The 18,072-nt window shown below is 36.2% G+C and overlaps 1 long non-coding RNA gene across 3 annotated transcripts in view; it reads right to left on the bottom strand.

Annotated features, from left to right (window-relative positions):
• The window catches only part of LOC125965321 (uncharacterized), a 327,903-nt gene that overhangs the window by 259,171 nt on the left and 50,660 nt on the right, over positions 1 to 18,072 (bottom strand). The window lies entirely within an intron of this gene.

Raw genomic sequence — 18,072 nt, 5'->3', positions numbered from 1 at the left:
AAACAAAGGTAGAAGGCATAGATCAAAAAGCTAAGGGTTATGGTATTTTAAGGCATTAGTAATTAAGGATATGACATGATTTTGAAGTGAAAGCTATTTGCTCTGGGAGACCCTTTTGGTTCTGATGGGAACTGATGTCAGAGAATAGAAAACAGATTCCAGGGCAAGCTCAGAAGTCTCACTAACAAATCGGTTCATGCTGTGGTTGTGGTAGTGTCTACAAAAAAATTAATCAGCTATCAAAGAAAGAGATGGAAAATTTTATTTGCGCCAATCTGAGGATTATAACCTGGGAGACAGTCTTTCAGGAAGCTCTGAGGACTGTTCCAAAGAGGTCAAGGGGGAGGTCAGCATACATGTTATTCTGGCAAAGGGGGTACATGCAATCAAGCACACATCTCAGTAGAAGGTTGCTGCTAGTCATGAGAAACAGACGTCTTAGTTGACGGTTTTAGTGCTTCTCCAGGTATGTCAAGATGTAAGAATCCAGTTTCATAAAAGATTTCTCCTGAAAATATCTAACTATTTGAAGGCCTGTTCTGTCAGTTTTCCCAGAGCACAGATTACCTCATCCTGATCTTCACCCCAAGTTCCTTTCAGAGTGTCTGGTAGGTCAGTGACTGCAGTGGATGATAATCTGATTATTGTAGAACAAGATGGTGGGCAACATTCTTTACTTTATAATCCCTTCCCTTTCGCTCTTAATTTCCACCAAGGTTTGGGAGGCAGTTCATAACCAATTTGTCCCATGGCACTACGAATGCCCATTCCCAGGTCAAGCAAGAATTTCATTGATAAGCCACTCAAAGTGCTATTACTGGACTGGTCCTGTTAACAGTAGCCAAAAGCTTTTGGACCGCCTGTCCTACTAGTTTGTTAAGGTTCAGGAAATGGTTCCCTCTGGTTGCTTCTTCCCATATCTAGAGTTACACTATTATAATCATTGATCTTATAGGACTATATATTTGGTCAATTGTTTCAAGTCACCTAATCACATTAGTTTTATCTCAGGATTAGTCACACATTTGATAATGCAAGAAACAACAATCTTGTAAAGTAGGCAAAATACAAGTAACATAACTAGTAACATTACTAAGGTCATAAGTAAGTATTTAAGCTGGAAAATTCTATTAGGTGTGGCCCAGTATCTCCCCAGGTCATCTGACCAGTCTGTTCTGCACCAATTGCTATTTCTAAGGGAAATGATATATTGTCACTGTACATAAAGTTCACCAGAGTCATCTGCACACACAAGGCAAGTGGTGGGTCACCATGATCCCTACAAGATTGAGAAAGGAATGTTATCTCCTAAGGAGTTTCATGACTAGCTCCAGAAGAAGAAAAATTGATCTTTATGCTTAAGCAGCTATTTCTGCCATTGGGGAGGTCTGGTTGACGCATAATGCAGATGCACAATGCACACTAGAGGGGAGGGAGGAGGCCCATACTGGCAGAGAAATATTTTATGTTTAAATTTTCTTGTCTTGCCTTAAAATATAAATTTTTATTTCATCGGCAGGTAAGTGAAATGGTGATTGGAGCAAGAGTAAGAGAAATTCTTTGTTGTAGTTACTCTTTCTCCCTCTAATTTCCTTGCTCCATCTTCTCCAAGTAACAACTGTGTAGACAAACCCCCTCACCCTACAGTACACACTTCCCTAAATGTATTGTCTTAAGTTTGCTTGAGTGAAACACATCTGCCACATCTCTGCCCTGCCAATGGTAATAAATATTTCTTGCCTCTTCAATTTTTAAATCCATTATAAAATCAGCCTCCAAAATGATTTTTAGGTCAGCAGGGGAAGGGTATGTGATTCCTAACAATGACCGTAACAATGGCACTCCTAATAAGTGAATTTGAGCAATTAACTGATACTCGATTTTCCTGTTTTCCTCAAGTGTAAAAGAAGGTTAAGAAAAATACCTCCCCTCCCCTTATGAGATCATATATGGGAATCACAGGGTAAATTATAAAGAGTTTAAAAACATTAGCTACAAGTATCTTGCTGGTTACACTTCACCACCTGCAGAAAGGCCTGTTAATCCCTGTCATCCCATCTGCTAAGGACTCCAGATACTGACTATAGACCCGGACTCTTGATCAAAGGTTTGAAGTGGAAAGTCATTCAGAAAAAAAAAAGAAAAATGTATTAACCACTGGTTTTTATAGAACTGCAGGGGACAATAAAAATTTTGTTCCCAATCAATTACTTGAAGTTTGCCATCTTTGCCACTGGCAAGCATGCAAACATTTAAAAAGTTATCTAATGAGAGCAAGTGATTGCACAGACCCTGCACACTGCTCGATTGTTCTCTGATGTGCCCTAAATGTGCTGACACCAGCTTTCCTTTATCTGTGAAGGAAACCTCCAGGCCAGGAACCTCAGATGGCTCCATCAATAGAAAGTGCACTGTGCTTATTCTAATTCAGTAAAGATGCACAAAGACCGGAATCTTGGAAGTAGTGAAAAGTACTTCTCAAATGTCAAGAAGAACATGGAAGTGGAAATATAAAATAAAAGCCTGATCAAAAATAAGCTTTGGATGGTTTCTTTTGTATTAAAATAATATCAACCATGAAACAAATCTGAAGGCAAAAAATGGACACATCTGAAGTGTTGCTTATTTACTTGATCTCATCCTGAAACTATCACTGACCTGCAGCATTTTTCTCTCCTCCTTAGATTCAATTCCATACTCTTTGTTCATTCATTCATTCAGTTTTTTATTCATTCAAAAATTTCATTAGTATTCAATTTTAGGCATTGCATTAGTTGTAGTGTCACATTCACAAAGCAATTACTGTGTCCCAGGTATCCTAGTAAGGGCTTTCTATTAATTATCTTATTTAACCCTGCTAACAACTCTGTGAGATAGGCCCTTTATTCTGTCCATTTTACATATGAGGAAACTAAGACCCAGGCAGGTCACATTACTTGTCCAAGCTCATCCAAATAAGCTAGTAACTGGTGCACCAGTAATTCAAACCAGGTTTGTGTACCTTCAAAGTATGAGTTCTTAAGTTTTATATTAAAATGCCTAGGTGTTGGGGCTCTAAGCACTGAGAGAACAGGGTCCTACTTGTTCGTTCTAGTAGAGGAATATACAGGAGGGGCTGGGAGACTTGGGGAAGGTTGCTGAACCTCACCTGAGGAGAACAGTGTCAGGAGAAGTGAGAGAGGTAGGGAGGGAGGGAAGGAAAAGCCTTAAAAATTATGGTAAAGAGTTTAAATTTTATACTGAAAATTATGGAGGAAATCTGAACGACTAGCCCTTTTTGAAGATTACTGTGCCAGATTTACATTGGCAGAACTGGAACAGGGCATGGTGGGAGACACAGGGAGCAGATAAGAAGGCTATTGTGATAATTCAGACAAAAAATAATAAGGACTTAAGGCAATGGCTATGAGAATGGAGAAAAATGGGATTTGAGAGACACAAAAGGAGCAAAACTGCTAGGTTTCAGGGACTGGGTGTATATGATGAGAAAGAGGGAATAATCTAAAATTCCCAAGTTTTTTTTTTTAGGCTTTCTCTAGTTGCTGCGAGCAGGGGCTACTCTTCGTTGCTGTGCACGGACTTCTCATTGCTGTGGCTTCTCTTGTTGCGGAGCACAGGCTCTAGGTGCGCGGGCTTCAGTAGTTGCAGCACGCAGGCTCATTAGTTGTGGCTCATGGGCTCTAGAGCGCAGACTCAGTAGTTGTGGTGCATGGGCTTAGTTGCTCCGGGGCATGTGGGATCTTCCCAGACCAGGGTTTGAACCCATGTGCACTGCATTGGCAGGCGGATTCTTAACCACCACGCCATCAGGAAGTCCCTAGAATTCCAAAGTTTTTGCTTGGTGAGATTAAGTGGTACATTTACCTGTAAGAGGATTGGGGATGTTGCAAATTTGGGCGAAATGAGATGTCAGCTGAGGAGCCTCTGGCACAGCAGAGGTGCCCAGGAGAACAGGCAGGGCCCTGAAATCCAGCTGGGAGCCACTGCCATATACATGTGCTGATGCAGAGGATTATTCTCAGAGGCCAACTCTGACTAACTGATGCAGTGGCCACCTGGACCACTGTGCCATTTTGGAGCCTAGAGAAGAGAGATTCGATAAAAGCATTCAGGATGGGGGACAAGATGTAAAGATTTGCAGTCCTGAATGAGCACATAGCCTTCTGTTTCGAAACAAAAAAATCAATCTGTCTAGAAAAAGAAACATTTGGAAAAATATGGAGAGTGGTGTGAAATAAGTAATGCTGGTAGGTATGAATGCAGTAGGGTGGTTAAGAAAGTGGGCCCCAGGGTCAGAATCTCAGTTCCCCATTTACTGTTAATGTGACCCTGGGTTAGCGACCGAATCTCATGGTGTCTCCAAGTCTTTACCTGGAAAACAGGCATAATTATAATAATACTTCAGAGAGTGCTGTGAAGAATTAGCTATCCATGAAAAGTGCTTAACCATGTGAAAAAAAACAATGTTTTTCATTTCATAAAAAAATATATGCACTAAAGATATATATAGTTATGTAGAAGAATCTTAAGTACCAGACAGAAACTCAAAAGATATGATAGAGGCATTAAGTGCATTAACAGGAGTATTGTGAAAACACCTGTCCTTAAAAAGAACATTTTTCCTCATAAGAAGTAATACAGAATGACTATGAATTAGAGATTGTTCAATCAATTTTGTTTTCTTTAGACAATAAATCTGAAACCCAGAGATGTTCAATGATATAACCAAGGTCACACCCAATCAAGCCAGAGCCAAATTCAGCACTGTTTCCTGATCCCCAGTATGATGAATTTTCACTACATGATGCTAGATAATAATTTTTTTAAAAAAACTATTAGTTGAATAAAAATCTTTATAACATCTGTGCCTCATTTTTTTAAAAATTATCACTTATCTATCAACTTGTTCTTAACATGTAAACTCTCTGAAGCATGGATATTTTACCTTTCCAGAATCAACTTTTCCTGACACTGAACAACGTACTCTGTATGCAGTAGAAAACTTAAAAATATAATAATGAGCATTTTGTTCATCTGACTGAAAGGGAGTGAAAGAGTATTTGTCCTCTGGTGAAAATCACACACTGGTAAATTTCAACCTTTTTGTTGCCTATCTCTAGAAAGTTTGCATTTCCTATAAGGCATTTCTTTCAAATTATTTTGGAAGGATTGGAAAGATAGAATCAAAGAAGATGGGGGACTGAGGATGAAGAGGTCAAATGAAAGATCTGGGAAAACCAGCTGTCTCATTTCATTGGCACCCTTCCTTTTCCTTCCCTCACTGTGATATTTCTGTAATTTGTGATTAAATCAGGTTAGAGTACCTACTAAATATAGAATATGAATTTTACCTTGGTCAAGCTAAAAGTCCAAACACTCGTACTTCTTATGCAAAGATTTAACTATGTCTAATCAACTACCATGAACTTTGGAGGTAGTCTCACTTTTCCCATGACACAAGGCAAGGTTTTTTTTATGAATGTAAAGAATGGGAAATGCCACTTTGTAAAATGTCGTTTCAGGGTTCAGTATTTAAGCCGATTTTTATTCTTACTATATTTTTCAATATTTCATATGTCCCCAGTGGGGCTTGCTCTCTTTATATTTTACACATTAGATTTATGTAGTTCTTTATAGATTAAAAAAATTCAAGGACGTAGGTACACAAGTATTGATTGGACAGTTTAAAAGCATAATATTATATATCCCTCCCTGGCTCAACAAAGAATTTTAGGCATACAAATGGGGCAAGAAAAATGTAACCTAGAAACCTAGGAAAATCATTTCCAAGAAATTCTAACAGTCACTGTTAAGGAATGACCTCTTAACACTTAGTGCTTTTTAGATGCTTCAAGCAATTATTAAAAGAAAATGAGAAATCATCCAATTATGAGATAATTCAGAATAAATAGTCATGAATAAAGAGAACCCACGAAAATGGTTCTTAAATGCATGCTTAAATAATGAAGCATTTATATTTATAGGAAAGGCTAGATGACTTGACTTCGATAAAATTGTTGTTATTATATGGCATTTATCTGGCACTTTCCATCTTAGAAGTGTACTACTGTTACTGAATTAAGAAAAACAGTTTCCAACACTTTACGTGAATTACTCTCACCCAGAGATTATGCATGACTATAAAGTACATGAGAAAGTTGCAAAGAAATGCTATTGGTAAGTTTCATTTCTTGCTAAGAAAAAAGAAAGATCGTGAATTTAAGGAACGGAATGTTGATTTTAGAGAACTATGGGATGGGGGCCAGGAGAAGCAAAAACAGATCTTTCAATCGGATTACAAATAATGACACAAGAACCCATCTGCCTATGTTTTAGGGTGCAGAATGCTCTGCTGATTTGATGGGTAGGAGGGAAGGTTTGGTGGGATGAAAAGATGGAGGAAAGCCAGGGAAGCTGGCTGCCTCAAGTTTAACATGAAAATGTCAAATTAAATGTGTGTTCTCTTCCTGAAAAATACCCGCCCTCATTATGCATCCATGTGTCGATGACTGATGCAAATGAATTTTTCAAGTGCTGCGTAAATGAGTCGCCTACCGATGTTAGCCTAGTGAGAGCCAATCCCTAGTAATATACAGAATTATTATTTTTAGCCTTAGAAAAAAACATACAGACATTAAATGTTTACAGGTTCAATCTTCCTTTCCTCTTTACTATATTCCAATTTAATCACTGAACTACTAGAATTGGGACAGTCGTGGCTTTGGATTGGAAATAATTTGAATTCTGGCTATCATATTTATGGGGAAAACTAGGCTACTGCTACTTCCCTAAGGCAAACACATCTGTGGTTTAAGCTAATCAGTCCCTGCATGTCACAGTTGCTTCATACAAATAGGGTAAAAATAGCATGTCTTTGAAATGAGGAGCTATAATCTTAAAGACAAATCATACATTTTGAGTAAAGCTCACCTTAATGGATGAAATATTTGCATATCAATTAGTGGCTGTCCAACTGAGTAAGTGTTTTAATCAATGAGCATATGTGAATATTTTGATATACTGTCCACCAGATATAAAGCCTGATTATTAATTCTACATTTTTAGTTTATAAAATTGAAGATGACTCTTCAAGGCAAAACTGAGAAATGCTTGCATTGTGTTGTTTCAGTGGCTCAAATCACAAATTAACTTTTATCAAAAAGTAACTGTTTTATTTTAGTGAGTACTAATGTAAACACTGGAATACCAGCACAATAAGACATTTAACATTTAACACAAAAAAGCATTTAAAGTAGATAATTTCACAAGTTAAGTGGCTTGTTTTGAAATTAATAAATGCTTAGAACTGGAGAAAGTAACAATGACAACAAACGCAAATGCAAAACATCAAAGAAAAAAAACTTCAGAATATTTAATCCAAAAATTGTCTTGAAAAATTTTTTTAGTTCCAAGTTTACTCATAACTATCATCATATATTTATTTTAATAATTTCAGTGTTGTCCTTCTCAGCCATATGTTTATTCCAATTATTAATGAAATTACATAATAATAAAAATATTTAGTAGCAATTCTAACATCATATACTAATATAGTGATTATTTAATCTTTAAGAAAAAAACTGATGTTAATTTGACCTGGGTCCTTTTTTCATTTTCTTTATAAGCATGCAACAAAGTATAGTCCTGTAAATGTAAATACCAATAACATAGTATCTCATTATTCTTCATGGAAATTAGTAATGTGTAATAATGCATGTCATTACTGGTAGTGAAAACCATTGGAGAAATCACTACTGCATTTTAATGAATGAGTTCAATGCCTGGGATTGTCAACTATGCTAAAGGAATAATGATCTGAGAAAAATTAATTCTGGCGTTTGGTAATTACAGTAGAAAAAATGTAAACTTCACTGAAAGAACATTTTGTCTAAAATATTTTATGCTATCTCAAATGCCATAGCCGCAAATTGCAATGTATACAGAAAATACCTTATTACACAATCACAGACTATTCTGGGTCAAAGGAATATTTTAAAAGACCTAAAAAGTATCCTTAACCAAGTAATGAGAGCACTAATAATAACTATATTTTCTATTGGAGGTAAATATTCATAACTATGACAAGATTACTTGGCCAATTATTTTTACTGTATATAGTTTTAAAGATATATGCAATAAAATATGAATTAAATGTTTGTTGACAGGTTTTCTGAAGTTATGCGGGCTGTAAAATGGCATTTTAAAAGTTTACTCCTCACAGATTTTTTTTTTTTTTTTTACCAGACTTGGTATTACCAAATACATGCAGAGAAATTTTTACCTTTTTTACTGTGTTGACATTTGTACTGATGGTGCAAATTCAGTGATGGGCAAAACTGCTGTGGACTGAGCAGGAATCAAGGTAGTAGCACTTGTGGTCATTGTGGTCTCACACACGTGTAAAATAAATAAATAAATATTAAAAGGCAATTTCTCTAAAGAAGTCTTAATAAAGTAGTAAAATTTTTTAAATGTATTAAATCTTGGCCCTTGAGTACACATCCTTTAATATTCTGTGTGATAAAAAGAGAAGCATAGAGCACTTCTGCTACATATTATAAAGTCCAGTAGTTGTGTTGAACAAAAGCACTTGCGAGCCTGAGAGTGGAACTAGCCACTATTACCACAGAATATAATTTTTACTTGAAAGAACAACCAACAAACAAATTATGGTTATTCAGAAGTTGGTGTTTGAAGAACCAAAGCAATTTTGAAAAAGGACAAAGTTGAAGGACTCATCCTTCTTGATTTCAAAATTCACCACAAAGTTATAGTAATCAAGCCAGTGTGGTACTGTCATAAGGGCAGTCATATAGATAAATGAAATAGAACTGAGAAGCTAGAGATAATCCATTTAATTATGGTCATTTGAGTTTTGACAAGGGTGCCATGGAGAAAGAAGAATCTTTTCAAGAAACTGTGCTGGGAGAATTGAGTATCCATCCATATACAAAAGAGTGAACTTAGAACCCTGCCTCACGTCATACACAAAAATTAGCTTGAAATGGCTCATATGCTTAAGTGTAAAAGTTGAAACTGAAATATCCATAGAATAAAACATAGCAGTAAATCTTTGTGACCATAGGTTGGGAAAGGTTTCTTAGATATGACACCAAAAGTACAATTGACAAAAGAAAAAAAGTGATAAGTTGAGCTTTATTAAAATTAAAAACTGTTGTGCTTCAAAGGGCACCATCAAAAAACTGAAAGGACAATTCACAGAATGGAAGAAATATTTGTAAATCATATATCTAATCAGAGTCTAATATCCAGAATGTATAAAGAACTAAAAACTAAACAATAAAAAGACAAATATCCCATTTTTTTTTAATGGGCAAAGGTTCTGATTACACATATCTCAAAAGAAAATATATAAGTGAACGATATTGCATGAAAAGATGCTGAACTTCATTAGCCATTAGGAAAATGCAGTCCAAAACCAAAATGGGATGCCACTTCATATGCACCAAAAAGGCTATAATAAAAAAGACAGGCGGGCTTCCCTGGTGGCGCAGTGGTTGAGAGTCCGCCTGCCGATGCAGGGGACACGGGTTCGTGCCCCGGTCCGGGAGGATCCCACGTGCCGCGGAGCGGCTGGGCCCGTGAGCCATGGCCGCTGAGGCTGTGCGTCCGGAGCCTGTGCTCCTCAACGGGAGAGGCCACAGCAGTGAGAAGCCCGCGTACCGCAAAAAAAAAAAAAAAAAAAAAAAAAGTCAAGTACTGACACATGCTGCAACATGAATGGATCTTGAAAACATTATGCTAAGTGAAAGAAGCCCGTCACAAAAGACCACATATTGTATGATTCCATTTATATGAAAAGTTCATAATAGACAAATCCATAGAGACAGACAGTAGATTAGTGATTTCTAAGATTTGAGGGTTGTGCTGAAGCTATGGTGACTGCAAATGGATGTGAGCTTTCTTTTGGGAGTGATTAAATTTTCTAAAATTTATTGTACTGGTGGTTGCTCACTTCTGTGAATATACTGCAAACCGATGAATTCTAAAATTTAAATTGGTGTATTTTATAGTATGTGAATTATATCTTAATAAACTGCTTTTAAAAAAAGAAGTGAGTATTTGGCAGATGTTTTCTCAAAAACAAATGAAGTCAGTCTGTCACTCCAAAGAAAACAACTGACAGTATTTGTTGCCAGCGATATAATTAAAACGTTCAAGCAAAGTACAAATTTTTAAGACTTTTACGAGCCACTATGTGTCTAACAGCTTCCCAGTGTTGGATTTTCTAAGGAGACTAGCGGGCATATTAACAAATGTGTTTTTTGATATTTATGAAATATGCAGAAGATGTGCACAACTCAGTGAACCAATACTTTTCAAATGGCCAATGAATGATGATACAAAACCATGTATGCATGGGTAAAAGACACATTTAAAGTGAAAAAGAAGCCAATGGATTTAAAAGTAATAGAGCGCATCGTTCTGATAGAATATTAAAAGATAGGGCTGCAATTAATCTTTAAGAAACTACCACTTACTGAGTTTTGATATAGTTTTAAAGATAAATTATCTGAAAAGGCAATTAATGTACTCCTTTTCCCATGAACTGCATGAGGCTGGATTTCTTTTTTTTATACTTCAACCAAAACAGCATATTTTAATGGGTTGATTTCAGACCAGATATGAGAATCTAATAAGAATCTAATTGGCATCTAATAAGACAGAAATTAAAAAGATTAAAATTAAAACAACACAATTCTTCTCACTAACATCTTTATTATTGGTAAATATAGTTTTTTTCACTAAAGTATATTATTTATGTTAATATGTAGTGGGTTTAATATTATTATTTTTAAATGAATTAATAAATATTTAAAGTTTTCCTCAGTTTATTTTCCAATATGGTAACTAGTGATAGCTGTAACAGACCTAAAAAAAGCTCTTTGAGATACTCAGTAATTTGTAAGTGGGGAAAGGGGCCCTAAAACTGAAGTGTTTGAGAATGCTGCTCTAATGCTTCGCTTCACTTTCTAGAGGGGAAACCACTCCAGGTATTGCTCTGGGAGGCTTAATATGGAGGTAATGTGCTGGATACACAGATCAGATAGTGGCATATCTGGAGTATGGCGTTTCCAAAATGTTTTTAGGTCTAGTTTTTACATAAGAAAGCCACATGTCTTCCGTGATAATGAATAACAAGAGAAAAAAAACTTTCTCTGCTGTTGTAGATAGCTGGACATGTGGTTATAAAAAGCCCAGCCTAGGATATAATGATAGATGTATAATATATGAAGAGAGTACTTATGATAAAGCAAATGGAACAAAATATTAAAAACTTTTTGAATCTGGATAAATGGTATATGGAGTTCTTGGTACCAACATTGCATCTTTATGGTAAGCTATAAACTATTTCCAAATAAAAGATTTAAAAAATAGTATAGTCAACGTTACATGGAGGAGTTATAAATAGCCCAAAGAAGAAATTGTTCTTTAATAATTTATAGCATTTATCTTAGTACAAACCACATAGGGTTTGTACAAAGTACAAACTACCCACATAGGGTACTTAAATGTATTGAGTGCCTTTTATGTGCCAGGTACTGTGAAAGTGCTTTATTCGCTTTATGTAAATTCAATTCATATTTAACCACATTCTTGAGAAGTAGGAATTATCATTATTTTATAGTTTATTTCATACATGAAGAAACTTAAGTAACTTGTGAGTGATTGTAAAGTTTATAAGTGCCCCAACTCATGTTCGAACCTAGAAGGAGCTGACTCTAATAGGTAAGAAAATTAATGACATAGTGAGTAAATAGCAAACTAGGATTCAAACCCAGATGATTTACATCCTATTATTTCATTAAAGCAGATCAGTCATTATCACTTACTAAGAGTAGGTCAGAAGTTAGTTCAAGTGATTTTGTAGATAAAAGCAATTCTATTCCTTAGAAATATTTTTGAATCAAGAATTTGGTAATTTAAACATAATCAACAATATTTTAGTAGAATTTTATGTCTTTGAGAAAAATCTTTAAAATTCTCTACTGTAGAGTTTTGAAAGCATTTGATTTCAACCATTGTAGAAAAAGTCAGCCTAAATAACCCAAAGATTAGTGTCCAAAAGCAGAGAACAAAGAATTCTCTCAAATGCTGAGAAGGGCAGCTTCCCCTTAAATCTGTTCTCTTCCCTTTTACCCATGTATCTTTATAACTCTTTTCAAGCCCAGGGCCAAAAAAAATAAGTCATTCAACCCTGGTGCTGCCAACAGGAACACAGTGGATGGCAGGAGGGCAGGAAACCACATGCTTCCCGTAGAAATGGGGCTGCCTTTACCAAGGAATAGCTTTCAGGATTATCTACTGTTGGTCCTGCCCTGGGGCTAAGTTTCAAGTCTTCTTTCTTGACATTTTGCCCCAAACTCTACTTTTTAGTGATGGAGAGAGAGGTGAATATAGATCAAGAATGGTTCTCTCTGCTGTGAGAGAGAACAAGCTTCTTTCTATCACACTTGGTCTTGGAGAATAAGATATTTGCTGATTGTGTGATTCTTTCAGTGAAAGAATATGGCCTTTTGTTTGTGCATCAAAAGTAACTATGACAATCTGCCTATGAAAATTCTGAACTTACATCTGTAGCATTTATGAATTAGCTAGCATTTGCTGCATCCTTGCTACGTACCTTGGCATGGCGCTAATCAATTACACAGGTAGTAGTTCAAGTAACTGGGATTTAAATCCAATGATATTGACTTTCGCTTAATGATTAATTTATATTTCTTCTTTGTGAAAAGAATCAGGAAGGATACAAAGTTAAATCAGACATGGGCAACAGTCTCAGGAAGATTACAGTCTAGTAGTGGACTTAATGTATATACATAAATAGTTACAATATACAGTAAAATGTACTAAATGTCATAAGAAAGGGCTATGGGATTTCATGAGCATGAGAGATGTCAACTGATAAGAATGAGATAAGATCTTATAAAGGCTGGGAAAACTGAGCTGAGCTATTTCAACATCAGATATAATTAAATGAACAAAATACTCGTTTAAAAAACCGTAAGGAAAGTGTGACTGCTGGAAAACAGAAGATAGGTTTGAGAACAGCAAATATTTCACTTCGGATAAAATACTGATTGCATAAAAAGCAAAGTTTGAAAACAGTTTATGGAATTTCTTGAATGTTTAAGATACTTTATTGGTACATTTTAAGCAGAACAAAGGTACATAACATTTTGAGTCAAGGAGGGACATGGTCAGGGCTGTGCTTGAGAACTGTAATGTTCAGTGCAGATGCCACCAGCACAGGTAGTTGCCTAAGTTTAAATTTAAATTAATCAATATTAAATAAAATGAAAAAGTCAGCTCCTCACTTGCATTTGCCATATTTCAAATTCTCAGTAATGCCCAAAAGCTAGCAGCTTCTGTATACAGGACAGGAGAGATATAGAACATTTCTATCATCACAGAATGTTCTATTGGACAGAGTTGCTTTAAAAGATTAATCCAGCAGTGCACTATTAGTGGATTGGACGGGAGAGGAAACCATAAACGGGAAGCTGATTTGAACAATCAAGGTTAGAAGTTCTGAGTAGCCGTCGTAGGGAATAGAATTTCACTTATAAAACGCAGAATATTACCTTGTACTCTTCTGAGTTTTCTACAGATACTCATGATAAGAACCATTTATGCATACTCCAGGGACACCAGTCAGAACTTAGATTTCTTATATTCCTCTGGAGAAATTTTCTTTGGCACGCACGAGAAAAGAGAGAAGATGAAATGACTCACTGGATTATGAATATCTAGAGATCCTCACTTCCATGTGGAAGTGGGGGGAATTCAAGCAGATGGGCTTCCTGAGATTCATCTCATGTGGGGTTTGTGGGTAACAACCATCTGGCTCCCAACTTGGCTTGAATTTCAAGGGAAGTCCAAAATCATCCAGTTTCTCTCTAAAGTTTGTTTATACACGGAGAAATTCCGTTACGAATTTACACTTTTCTATTTTTAGTCTTATCTTTGAGTTTTTCTGTAATCATTACTGTCTGGAATGGGAGACTTTCTCATTTTACATATAAGGAAACTGAGGTCAAATTAAGTGATTTGGCCAAGATCACACAGCTAGTTGTTTGCAAAGCCAAGCAATAACAGGTGTTCCGGGTTCTTTCACCTGTACTACGGCATTTTCAGAGTAACTTAGAACAATATGCTTTAATTTCCTTTTCATATCCTTAGGAACTAGGGCAGTAGCTATGGCTCTGTAATTTAACTTATGATCCCAACACGGTCACATTTAATTATATGTTTAATAAATATTTTGTTGAGCATTTGCTTGAAACTGGAACATCAACACCTAAATCTTGTCAACCGCCAAATGGATCCAGAGGAAAAAACAGTTTAAAGACCCGTGTTCTAGGTAAACAGGACTACTCTTCCTCTGGCGCTGATTCTCTCAGAGTCCCTACAACATGTTAATGGCCCTTATTTGTTTTCCTGCCTGTCCTTCTCTACTAGATGATGCTCTTTCAGAATAGGATCCACGTCATACTTGTCTTTGTTCACCAGTGCTTACCCCAGCTCTCAGCACACAGTAGAAGAGCTGATGAATAATGCATGAACGATATATGGGTAAAGAGGTAATTTGGAAACTCTGCTTGTGTGTACCCTTATTAATCTCGTTTCTGACCTTTAGAACTACACAGGCTTGCCAGGGGCACAGAGGAAAATCAGGCTTGTCTTTCTCAGCAGGCAATTCAAAACCACACAGTGCAGCAGGAGATCTACAGAACACCACTCTTTCACCCACCGAAGCAGTTTACCAAAGCTGTATTCCGGCATTCCTAGGTCCCTTTAATACAGGACTCAGTTTTTTGGAAGTCCATTTAATTGACTCTCTTTTTCTTGGGAATAAAAGCCAGCCTGCCAAAGGCTGGCAAAGGTGAGTCTGAAGGCCTCTGTGGGATCCTCGGGGGGCCTGGAATCTGCCTCCCTGCAGGGGAGGGAGGCTGGCTGTGCTCTCCACAGCTGTATGGCTCCGTTCCTCTTGTATTGGCCAGGATTGAAAGAGATGAGTCAGAAAGCACCCCTTAATCCTACCATTCCTATCTGTGCCCTAAAAGAGCAGGTAGAGACTTCAAGTTGAATCAAATGGTTTGAAATTTAAAATACTCTCTGTGAACACTAAAATCTGAAACAAACCAAACAAGATAAGTATCATTGCCGTATTCACAACAAAGCATCAAGTGACAATGCCCAAGCTAGCAGCAACACTTCGTTTCTTGCACCAACAGGGCAAAGAGTTCATTCACACTGCAGATTCCCTTATGATCCAAAGAACAGCGATCCAGATACAAAGAGACAATGTTATCCTTTGTTTTAGGCACTGCCATCTCATCACCTCCCACCCCCTCCTTCCCTCCCTCCAACATAATCAGACTTCTGGTGACATATCGTAATTAGATGCATAAGCTGTCAGATACTAGAACTCCCCAAGCTCCTTTTGAACTTTGTGTCTAGTTATTATTGTTTTTCATGTTACAATAAGGAATCTGGGGTGCAGTCTTTATGTTTTTTTTACAAGACAGTCCTTTTGTGGCAATCAATGTTACATAAAGCTTGTCCTAAAAATGTTCTTCCTCATCATATTCCCATCAGATGACATTAAACAGCTCGTATCACAGACAGCTTATTCTTTATGAATATTTTCCAAATACCTCATTAAAAACATACCTACCCATCCCAAAGCAATCAAATTTTGCACCACTGCCTTAAAACTACCATTTTGTTCCTGTGAGAGTATATTCTTTATTTGTATTACCGCATTCTAGGCAGCTCTAAATCCCACATGACTAACATCCACGTTAACCCACTTCATTGCAATCTGCGACACGTGCCGTCACCAAAGGGGCTGAGGAAGCTCTTGTTAGAAGTGGCGTGAACTGACTAGTTTAGGCTCGATGCCTTTAACACAATTTTGCCTATTGGATAAATATGCAGAAAGTCAATTTTTTTAATCTTTATAATATGTTTTCTGCAGAGAGCAGTGTTACACAATAGCAAAAGTGTATTCTGAGAGGAAAAGAATTCCTGAACACATGTGAACATGGGCACAGAGTCAAATACCTAATAGCTTCTTATTTATTTTGAAAATGAGTCCAAAGTCACACTTTGTTTCAATTACCTTGAGATAAATTTTACACATAAAAACACTGATTGACTTTCAGTGAATTTCATGGGCAGTTTTGCCATTACATATAGATATATAGGTCCCTGAAAATCACTATGCTATGCAAAAATCTCACAACTAAAACCACAGGGCTTATGGGGAAAATGGGTTAGGGGCATAAGGCTCACAAACGTCACCAGTGACACATACATAAAAAAATAGGAGTCTGATAAAAGTGGTAACAGTTTTATGTATGGTCCAGAAATTCATAAGCAGCATAATAACTACTATGACACTTTACTCTGAAAGTGATTTAAGGTTGCTTGTGAGCATCAGAGGGGTCCCAGCTTGCAAGTTTTGTGAAGTGGTAAAAGTGTTTCCTGAAATTGGAAAGTTGCAGCATCAGATGTGGACGGGCATGTCTCAAAGCACAAAGAGAACTGAGGAAACTGCTAGATATTTGATGTGTGTGTCTGAGTGAGTTTTCTTTTTCTTATCTTAATGCATTGAATAAAACCCCCAGTACAATACTAAATAAAAATAGTGAGAATAGGCATACCTTTTTTCCCCTGATCTTAAGGGGAACATTTTTAATATTTTACCATCGAATATAATGTTTGCTGTCGGTGTTTTGTAAACATTCGTTATCAGATTAAGGAAATTCCCTTCTATAACTCGTTTGCTAAGAGTTTTATTTTATCAAGAAGGGATACTGAATCAAAAGCTAACTGTGCATCTATTGAGAAAATCATATATTTTTCTCCTTTTCTTCGTTAATACTGTGAATTATGTTCATTTTGAAATGTGAAATTAGCCTTTCATAGGTGGAGTAAACTCCACTTTGTTGTATTGTATTTTCCTTTTTGAATACCACTAGATTTAATTTAAATGTTTTGTTAATAATTTTTACATCTATATGGGAGATTGTTCTCTAATTTTCCTTTTCCATAATGTCTTTGTCAGGTTTTGGATTATGCTGACATCACTTAAAAAAACTCTTTCCCCTGTTTTTATTATCTGGGAGAGACTGCATAAACTGGGTGACTGGGTGTTAATTTCTTCTTTAAATATTTGCAGCTATTCAAGCACTTTCTTTGTGGGAAGATTTTTATTTAAGGAAAACCCTGAACGAACTTTTTGGCCAACCCAGTAGTAATGGATTTCAAATTTCTGGTAATGATAATTTGATTTCCTTTATTTTTGTTAAACGTTCTGCTAGAGCTTTATTAATTTTATTAAAAGTTTTAAAAAAGCTTTTAGCTTAGTTGATTTTATCCTTCTATTCCATTTGTTTCTGATCTTATCTTTATTTTCTTCTCTTTTCCACAGGATTGATATGTTGTTTTTCTAGCTCCTTGAGATGGAATTTTAAATTATTAAATTTTAACCTTTTTTCTAATATATATGTTTACAAGCATACATCTCCCTGTAACCACTGATTTCACTATGCTTTAATTGCAACCCTCAAGCTTAAATATGTTGTAACTTCATTACAATTTAGTTCAAACTAATTCTCATTTGATTTCTTAATTATTCATATATGAGATGTTTTCTTTAATTTCCAGACAGTGGGGCTTTTCTTGTTATCTTTTTATTGACTTCTAAGTTAATTGTATTGTGATCAGAGAACATACTTTAAGCTATTCAAATCTTTTGAAATTTCTGGCAATTCTTTATGGCCCATCAGATGGTTGACTTGGTAAATATTTCATGTGAATTTAAATTCTGTCTTTGATGATTGCAAATGTTTGTGGTTCCTCAAACCTCCAATTTGCAGCTCCAGATCCACACAATAGCAAAAGGCCTTCCTACTTCTCTCTCCCCAGCAGAGGCTCTGCACAGGGGCCAACCCTGACCCTCAGCTCACACAAGAACTGGCAATTCCTCCGCAAGAAAAAAATATCTGGTGATCCAAAGATCATTTGTATACAGTTTCC

The sequence above is a fragment of the Orcinus orca genome, chromosome 9 (assembly GCF_937001465.1).
Source record: "Orcinus orca chromosome 9, mOrcOrc1.1, whole genome shotgun sequence".
Lineage (NCBI taxonomy): Eukaryota > Metazoa > Chordata > Mammalia > Artiodactyla > Delphinidae > Orcinus > Orcinus orca.
Note: the sequence above shows the minus strand (reverse complement) of the source record. Positions and strands in the feature narration are given on the sequence as shown.